The following is an 8,275-nucleotide window of genomic DNA, read 5'->3' on the forward strand; positions in this document are numbered from 1 at the left end:
CAACGAGATCTTGGACTGCCTGGTCAACCTCGCAATCACGCAATATAAGCGTGGTCTCCCGGTCGGCCATAGATTGCGGGACTCGCTGACCATGCACCAACCGACCTCCATGGGCCAATTCATGCAGCGCATCAATGAGCACATCCGAGTAGAGGATGACGCGTCAGCTTCTACCGTGAAGGCAATTCCGGTAGCAACAGACAAGAAGACAGTAGGCAAAGTGCACGCAGTTGGGCAAGAGTCCAACCGCACAAATGAACGAGCAGATGAATCAGACCGTGGCTCGAATCGCAAAAATCGGGGTAGAGGACGTCGAAACGATCAGGATGACTACGCCCGAGATGATGTTGCGGATGCTAACAGAAGATTGAAGGCAAGGACTGGCATCACCACGGTCTTCAAGATTCCAATTTATCGCATACTTAGTGAAATCCGAGACGAGGAGTATGTCCGGTTTCCTTCTAAGTTGGGCGATGGACAGAAGGGCTACAATCCGCGGTATCGTTGCACATTCCACCGGGAGAGGGGCCACCGAACAGAGGATTGTTTTCCTTTGCGGCAACACTTAGAAGAGCTGGTCGCGGCCGAGCATCTAGATCTTTACATTGATGGCGGCGTAAAGCCGAATCAGGCTTCGGTCGATCCCAGGGGACAGGATGGCCGAGACGCACCACCACAGGGAGTTATTAATGTCATCCACGGCATCGTGGAACCGAAGCGTGTTTGCGAACTTCGGGTCATGATAAAAAAAGGCAGAACATATGCGGGAAGTTTTGTCGGTACAGCCTGCCATTAAAAGGGGGAAGACTGAAGAAAAAGACGTGATTAGATTCACCTCAAAGGATCTAGAGCGTATCCAGACGCCGCACAACGATGCCCTAGTAGTAACACTGCGCGTCAAGGAATTTGATGTTAAACGGATCTTGATCGATCAGGGAAGCTCGGTCGAGATCATGTATTATGATGCGTTCAAGCAGCTCAAACTCCGGGAAACAGACTTGGCTCCGGCAACCTCGCCACTGGTTAGATTCAACTCACAACCGGAGTGGCCCTTGGGAAAGATTATTCTGCCGGTTAAAGCGGGATCCATGGTCAAGCAAGTGGAGTTTTGGGTGCTACAAGTGCCTTCGACGTACAACCTTATCCTTGGAAGGGGATGGCTTCACGCTATGCAAGCTGTAGCGTCGACCTACCACCAGGTGATGAGATTCCCCTCGGCTATGGGGGCAATCGAGGAGATTTGGGGCGATCAGGTCATGTCCAAGCAGTGCTTCGTGGCGGTCAATGGGAGCCGGGCTGCCAAAGGATTCGTTCAGATGATTGAGGGATCGAAGGACCAGGGTGTCCTGGATGATGTGGGCACCAAGGCCGAAGACAAGGCTGTTGAGGAATTGGTTGAGGTGCGAATTGATACAGAACAACCGAACAAGTTCTTCTTGCTCGGTTCAAGTCTCACGGCCATAGAGAGGACCGCGATGGTTGAGTTTTTGATGGCCAACATCGAAGTCTTCGCGTGGTCGCCTTACGACATGCCTGGCCTCGACCCAAGTTTTATGTGCCATCACCTCAATGTCTTCCCTGGAGCAAAGCCAGTCATCCAGCGAACAAGGAGATCGGCACTACATCACGCCGAGGTAGTTGCAGAGGAGGTGAAGAACCTGCTTGAGGCACGAGCAATTCAGGAAGTGCACTACCCTCATTGGATTTCCAACATAGTAGTGGTGCCGAAGAAAAATGGAAAGTGGCGAGTTTGTGTCGACTATAAGACAGTCAACCGAGCTTGTCCCAAAGATAGTTTCCCTTTGCTGCGAATTGACCAGCTCGTGGACTTGACGGCTGAACATAATAGGCTTAGTTTCTTGGATACCTACCGCGGCTACCACCAGATCGCCATGCATGGGCCTGACCGAGAGATCACCTCTTTCACGACTCCAAGGGGACTTTTCTGCTATCGGGTCATGCCTTTTGGTTTGAAGAACGCCGGGACAACCTTTCAGAGGATGGTGACCAAAATGTTTGCTCCTCTGCTTGGCCGGACAATGGAGGCTTACATCGATGATATGGTGGTAAAGAGCCGACATGAGGCGAACCATTTTTCCGACTTAGCCGAGATGTTTGCCATTCTAAGAAGCACAAGCTACGCTTGAATGCGTCGAAGTGTGCCTTCGGCGTGGGATCCGAAAAAATTTTGGGGTTCCTAGTCACGAACCGAGGCATCGAAGCAGACCCTACTCAGATCAGAGCCGTGCAAGAGTTGAAGCAGCCCAGCTCGGCAAAGGACGTGCAGTATCTGGCCGGGATGGCCGTCGCGCTTAATCGGTTTATAAGCCGGTCATCAGATCGCTGCCGTCCTTTCTTTCAAGCATTGAAGTCAAAGTTCTCGTGGGACGAAGAGTGTGACCGAGCTTTGGTTGAGCTCAAGGAATATCTGTCCTCTCCGCCACTGTTGGTTACACCAAAGCCGGGTGAGGAGCTCTACCTTTACCTCGCCATCTCCCAGCACGCAGTCAGTGCGGTGCTAGTCCGCGCTGAAGGAATCAAGCACCTCCCAATTTTTTATGTCAGTAAGACCTTGCTGCCGGCTGAGACGAGGTACTTGCCGCTGGAGAAGCTTGCGCTGGCATTGATGATGGCTTCAAGGAAGTTGGCGCATTATTTTCACGCCCATACCATCGTCGTACTGACCGAGTTTCCCCTCAAGGCCTTGTTTGAACGGGCGAACTTTTCAGGCCGAATTCTTAAGTGGGCGGTCGAGTTGGGACAGTTTGATGTGAAGTTCCAGCCGCGCACTGCCATCAAAGCCCAGACTTTGGCAGACTTCGTCGCCGAGTTCTCACCTGGCACTCATCCGGTATGCCCGGTCGATATTACCGTGACAGATGATGAGATGCATGCAAGCCCATCCGAGGTACAACCAGTTGGTGGAGGTAGCAACGCGGAGTTTGCGCGCACCGTCGAAGCACCCTCAGTTTGCACGGTTTTACCACCCGGTGAAGAAATGGAACCCCACAGCTCAGAACCTGCGGCCGGCATAGCACCGCAACCTGATGATTCGCCTACGGACTTGAGCATTACAGACCGACTTACTGAGTTCGGTGCCGAATCACCAAGGGGGGCTGGAGTGGAACCAATCAACACGGAACTTGAACCCAGACAGCCAAGAAATCGTGATCCCATTTCCCTTCGCAACTCTCAAGACCCATCAGACTGCTGGAAGCTTTTTGTGGGGGAAATGTGGAAGCTTTTTGTTGATGGAGCGTCCAACCATCATGGTGTCGGCCTAGGTATCGTTCTTATCTCCCCCGCATCTAATAACGAGGCTGAGTACGAGGCCCTTCTCGCCGGGCTCAAGAGCGCTATTCAACTGAAGGCCTCCGAGCTACTTGTGTACAGTGATTCCCAGCTTGTGGTTAACCAAGTGTCTGGGATTTACGAAGCAAAGGACGACAGGATAGCGAAGTACCAGGCTCTGGTGAGGGAACACATCAGGCAGTTTCAGGCAATCAGAGTCCAACAGATTGGCCGTGAAGAAAACAGTCGAGCTGATGAGCTGGCCGGCCTCGCTTCCATGATAGATTGTATGTCTCCAAACCCCCTGTTAATCGACTTTCTTCCACGGCCGAGCATTGAAGACGCCGGGCAGTCAGATGTTCTCTGCGCCGCGCTAGGTCCTTCCTGGATGGACCCCCTAATCTTGTTCCTCAGAGACCGGACTCTACCAACTGACAAGAAAGAGGCACACAAAGTCCGGGTGAAGTCAGAGCGGTTTTGGCTCTCTCCATCTGGTGCGTTGTATAAAAAGTCCTTTACCGGTCCTTATCTAAAGTGCGTGCACCCGAGTAGTGTAGAGGCCTTCTAGTACGAAATTCACGAAGGCATATGTGGCAGCCACATAGGGGGCAGGTCCTTGGCCTACCGAGCTATTTCGCAGGGGTACTGGTGGCCGTGCATGCAGGCCGACGCACAAAAGTACGTCCGCAAGTGCGAAAAATGTCAGAAATTCGCCCATCAGATCCATCAGCCTGCTAGGGAACTTCTCCTCCTCACTAGTCCTTGGCCCTTCGCCATGTGGGGGCTAGATATAGTGGGGCCACTGCCAACGGCACCGGGCAACCGGAAATTCTTCATTGCGGCCACAGATTACTTCACAAAATGGGTTGAAGTTGAGCCCTTGGCAACAATCAAAGAGAAAGACGTGAAGCGGTTTGTTTGGCAGAACGTGGTCACGCAGTTTGGCGTCCCAAAGATCTTGATCTCTGACAACGGCACCCAGTTTGACGGTCGCCTGTTCCGAGGATTTTGTGAAGATTTGAAGAATGAATTCTACAACTCCACTCTGGCTTACCCGCAGTCCAATGGTCAAGCCGAGGCATCGAACAAGACTATTCTGGATGGGTTGAAGAAACGGCTGGAGAAGGCAAAGGGAAAATGGGCTGAGGAGCTACCCAGCGTCCTTTGGGCATACCGAACAACCCCGCGGTGATCTACCGGGGAAACTCCATTTGCTTTGGCTTATGGCATGGAGGCGGTCATACCTTTGGAAGTTGGCATGCCCACCCTAAGAAGCGAGAGTTTCGAGCCCGAACTGAACGCCGAGGTTATTGCCTTGCAGCTGGACCTAGTGGAAGAGCGTCGGGAGAAGGCCCTCATCCATGTGGCCGCCTACCAACAAAAGCTCTCTAAGAAATACAACAAGACGGTGCACCCCAGACCGTTCAAGTTGGTGATTGGGTTTTGAGAAAGGTTATGGGCAACACCCTGGTGCCAGGTGAGGGCAAACTAGGGGCAAATTGGGAAGGACCCTACAAGATCACCGGTCTGGCGGGCAAAGGGGCTTACCACTTGGAGGATTTAGAAGGAAGAGCAATACCCCGGCCATGGAATGCGGCCAACCTGAAACTGTATTACTTTTAAGTTTTTGCTTTCTTTTCTTGTGCAAAGGAATTTTTTGGCTTGCACTTCACAATGTAATTCTTTTTGTCAATCTATAGAAGTAATTTTGCTTTAGCACTTGGACTGCTGTTTTAATGTAAAAAAATCGAGATGAGCTACTCCGGTTGGAAGAGTTGGTGTTTTGTCCAACTTAGGACTCCCAACCGAGATAGTTTACTCCGGTTGGAAGAGTTAGTGTTTTGTCCAACTTAGAACTCCCAACCGAGATGGTTTACTCCGGCTGGAAGAAGTTGGTGTTTTTTCCAACTTAGGATTCCCAACCGAGATGGTTTACTCCGGCTGGAAGAAGTTGGTGTTTTGTCCAACTTAGGACTCCCAACAGAGATGGTTTACTCCGGCTGGAAGAAGTTGGTGTTTTGTCCAACTTAGGACTCCCAACCGAGATGGTTTACTCCGGCTGAAAGAAGTTGGTGTTTTGTCTAACTTGGGACTCCCAACCGCGATGGCTTACTCCGGTTAGGTGCGTTGGCGTTTTGCCCAACTTAGTATTTCCAATTAAAATGGTTTATTCCGGTTGGAAGACTTGGTGATTACCAACCGAGATGATTATTTCGGTTTAGGAATTTGCAGTTTTTTGTGTTTAAGTACTTCAACTGAGTTATGAATTCCGGTTGGCGAGGTGTTTTGCTGAAGATGGAATTGTTGATAACCGTGCAAACACTTGGCAAAATTGAGTTTTTCATTAATAAGAAAGTCAATACAAAAGGTGGGGACAGAGCCCGGTTACATCAAAAGCGCTGAAAGCAAAATACAAAAAGAGAAGAAAACTAAACTAGGGAGAGAGATTGGTAAACTCATCCTCGGCGGCTTCAAGGTTTATGGTTGGACTATTGTCTTGGGCACCGGGCTGCTCCTGCACCTCGGCATCTTCTGCCTCTGAATCTGTCTCAGCATCTCCTTCTTCAAGCCCTTCCTCGGCCTCAGCTTGCAAAGCGCTGAAGACATCGTTCGCGTAAGGCACGAGGTAGACCGGTAGCGAAGCAGGAGGAGGATTGGCAAATACGTCGGTGTCAGAGCCCTGGCCGAGATGCTCGCGGGCGGACTTTTAGCCAGCCTTGAAGTAGATGTCTTGTGTTGCAAAGACTTGCTTCTTGTAGCTCTGCTCGGCTTCGTTGAAGCCGGCGTTGTTAGCAGCCCGGCAGTCTTTCTTCTTCGACTTTTTGAGCGCATTTACCTCGGTCTGGAGCTCATCCCGTTTTTTATCGGTCGCATCCAGCTGACCGAGCAGTCTGTTGTTGTCTGCATTTGCTATCTCAAGCGAAGACTTTGCCCGGCCGAGCTCGGCTTGGAGGCTCTCAACTTGGCTGGCTGTGTCATTGGCCTTTTGCCGAAGCCTATGGATGCGCTCCAATACGAGATGTTGTTTCTGAATGGCCTGCAAGAAGCAAAGTTGATTAGAAAAGGAACCGGATAAACACTTGTGAAATTTTTAGAAGTACATTGACTTACCCTAGTCATAGACTTCACTGATTATTTGACCAACCGAGTGTCAGGGACGTGGTCGCTGCCCACCACGTCGCTCGGTAGAAGAAGAGCTTTGGAAAGATCGAAGGCGAGCAAATGCTCTTTGTCGCCCTTGATCGAAGCCGTGGCCCGGATGTCTTGACCCCGGTGCTTCAATTGTGGACGCCAGGCCGGCACTGGGACGGGGGCGTCAGATGGATGCTCGGTAGTCAGCTCAGCGACAAGCTCGACAGATGGGTCTGCCCGAGCTCTTTTACCGGCACGTCGTGGAGCAGGTTCTCGGCTGGACTGCCCGGTCGCTTGAGAGGCAAGAGCAACCACAGCGCCACTGGGTTGACCGGTGGCTGGCGAGCGAGTGACGACGCTCGGCATCTCGGCAGATGTGGCGGTGAGCAGGTTCTTGATTGTGCTTCGTTTGGCCATTTCTTGTTCCTCTGTCAAGCGAATAAGGGGAACGTCTGGCAGAGTTGGGTCTGGTGGAGGTGTTGGAGCGCGGAGGAAGTCTGTAACTTTACTCCGACGGAGAGCGGAGTATCTGTATGTGGGACTGTAGCCGAGCAATTGGTTGCAATCTCGGTCGCGATAGCGGAGCGCGGTCCTGATTGCCTCTACGTTGGGGAAATGATAGTTGGCTTGCAAGGCTTGGATTGCTGCAAAAGAAACAAGAAAGAAAATGATTAAAGTACAAAAACACGAAGAAGGTGTATTAACCGAGATAGTTTGCGCGGCTTACATGTGCTGCCAAAGTTTTTGCTTATCATCCAACCCGGTACCTCGGCTGTCTCGTAATTGCCAGACACCCAGAAGAAATCATCGTCGTGAAGATCCTTGTCTGGTGTGTCGGTCACGATTTTCTCTCTGCCCGGTCTAATCTTGAGATAATAGGCGAGACCGTCGCCGGTGTGGCCTAGGGTGTATTGGCGTAGGATCTCGGCTAAACCTAGGCTTATGCCTAACCGGTTGTTTAGCTCGTGCACGCCGTTTATTATCCGGTAAGTGTTGGTGGACACTTGGGTGGGTGCTAGCCTGGTTCAGCGTAGGAACTCGGTGATAAGTGGGTTCAGAGGGAAGCGGAGGCCTCCTTCGACGATCGACAGCACGGTGAAGGGGCATTGTTCTGTTCTACCCTAAGGTGTGGTCTCTTCTTCTGCGAGCTCCAGGTGGACATCGGCCGGGATGCCGTACTCCTCCCTGAACGCAGCCAGCGCGGCCGAAGTATCCACTAGGAAGCGGAATTTCCCCATTTGTGGCCGGCCTAGGATAGCTCGGCTGAGGGGTTTGGCATTGTGGTAATTGGTTGCTGCTCGGTCTTGAGAGCCTCAGGAATGGACAGTGGTCCCCTTGGACTCTGTAGGAAAAGGATGTCAAGTGTAAGTGTGAGCGCGGTCGCGCGAAAAGAGCTGGACTTTAGCTCGGTCATTAAGAGTGCCAAACCACCTCGGTTGTCTAATTTAACTAAGGAGCTCGGTCGCCCAAGCAGACCAGATGTTAGCCCGGTTGAGCGGCCAAGTCCTTTTGTTATCTCGGTTTTTGCTGGGATTGAGACAAACATGCTATTTGCTCAGTTAGATTGGTTTTTAGGATCGAATGAAGACCAGGAGCCCGGTCCGCCCCAGTTCTTCAGTGTTCTTCAGAAAAAAAAAAAAGAACACCAAGAACAGTGGGAGGTTTGGGACGGTTTCTATGACCTATGCCCTAAGAGCTACGTTTTAGTGCCCTACTGTGTGTAATATTAAAGAAAATAGCAACAAAAGAGGGATCGAAGGTCTTACCAATGAGGGGCAACTACTTTTCCTTCCTTCGAGCACAAACGCAAAGAACGGAAAATAAGCCCTGGACAAAGATGCTAGAGCTCTGG

This window comes from Camellia sinensis, chromosome 12 (assembly GCF_055761805.1).
Source record: "Camellia sinensis isolate YWXY chromosome 12, ASM5576180v1, whole genome shotgun sequence".
Lineage (NCBI taxonomy): Eukaryota > Viridiplantae > Streptophyta > Magnoliopsida > Ericales > Theaceae > Camellia > Camellia sinensis.